Source organism: Trichechus manatus, unplaced genomic scaffold (assembly GCF_000243295.1).
Source record: "Trichechus manatus latirostris isolate Lorelei unplaced genomic scaffold, TriManLat1.0 scaffold00335, whole genome shotgun sequence".
Classification (NCBI taxonomy): domain Eukaryota; kingdom Metazoa; phylum Chordata; class Mammalia; order Sirenia; family Trichechidae; genus Trichechus; species Trichechus manatus.
In genome coordinates, this window is record NW_004444271.1 from 327,952 (window position 1) to 329,423 (window position 1,472).

Consider the following 1,472-nt stretch of genomic DNA (forward strand, 5'->3'; position numbering starts at 1 on the left):
AGTAGCCAATCAGTTAAAAAGGAGTTTCCTTGGGCTTGTAGCCTGCATCCGAATATAAGTGGACGTTCTGGCTTTTGCCCTCTCTGGATCCTGCAGCTGCCTCTTGTTCATCTGACCTCCAGTTCTTGGGACTTGAGCTAGCATCTTATCTACCAATCTGGGGATCTGTCAGTCTTCAAAGCCTGTGAGCAAGAGTCCTGCTCTGTGACCTGCAGATCTTGTGTTCACCAGCCCCTGCAGCTGCGTGAATCAGGAGAAGCCCTGTGATCTTGCCTGTGAATCTTGGGATTCATTGAACTTCACAACCTGTGAGCAAGAGTCTGGCTCTCATACCTGCCAATCTTGGGTTCACCAGCCTCTTCGGCTACATGAATCAGCAGAAGCTTCTATCCTGATCCATGGACTTGGGACATTTCAGCCTTTATAATTGTGTGACTGTTCCCTTGATATAAATCTCTCCTCTCTCTTATATATATATATTTATACACTTTACTGGTTTTACTACTCTATAGAACCCAGCCTAAGACATGCTCTATAACTGCATTTTCTGAAATCCCCCACTCAGATCTTTCCATTATTTTCTGTTTGTAAGGAACAATATCTGAGTGTTTAAGAGCAAGGGCTCTGAAACTTGAGTGGCTGGACTCAGATTCGGCTCTACCACATAATTGTTGTGTGACTGTGGTCAAGTTACTCAATCTCTCTGTGCCTCAGTTTGTTCATCTGCTCAATGGGGGCAGTAACAGTACCCATTTGATAGGGTTATTGTGAGGATTAAGTAAATTAATGTATTAACGAGTTTAGAGTAGGACCTGGAATATAGTAGGTGCTATGTAGATAAGTGGAGCCCTGGTGGCTGAGTGATTAAGTGCTTGGCTCCTAACCAAAAAGTCAGCAGTTTGAATCTACCAGCTGCTCTTTGGAAACCTAATGGGGTGGCTCTGTTCTGTCCTATATGGTTGCTATGAGTCAGAATCGACTTGACGACAACGAGTATGTACATAGATGTTAGCTGTTACAATTTGGGTCATTTTACATTTCTCTTCATCTTCAAATCTTAAAAACACTGCTCAAATTTCTCCTAGAACATTGTGTCATCGATCTTTCAATTGCATTATTTAGAACCATTACCAGTCTCCTTTACCATTGTTTATCTTTTCATTGTTTATACTTTGTGTCTTCCATAAATTCTCAATACTTGTGGGCAAATGTCTTGGCTTATGGTTTGTTTTACCCCATAACACTTAGCACAGTGCATTGAGATAGTATGTGCATTATTATATTCCTTTGACATTTATTTCTAAATGTATTTTTTCTCATTTCTTATATAAGCTTACATGTTAAATAACAAATACAACAAATAATATGAGAAATGGTAAGCATAGAGGTTGTGATTATAATCTGAAGTCTTACTATTCGTATTATTTTCTTTTTCCTTCTTTTGAATACACTTGAAACTCTCATACTGCCAT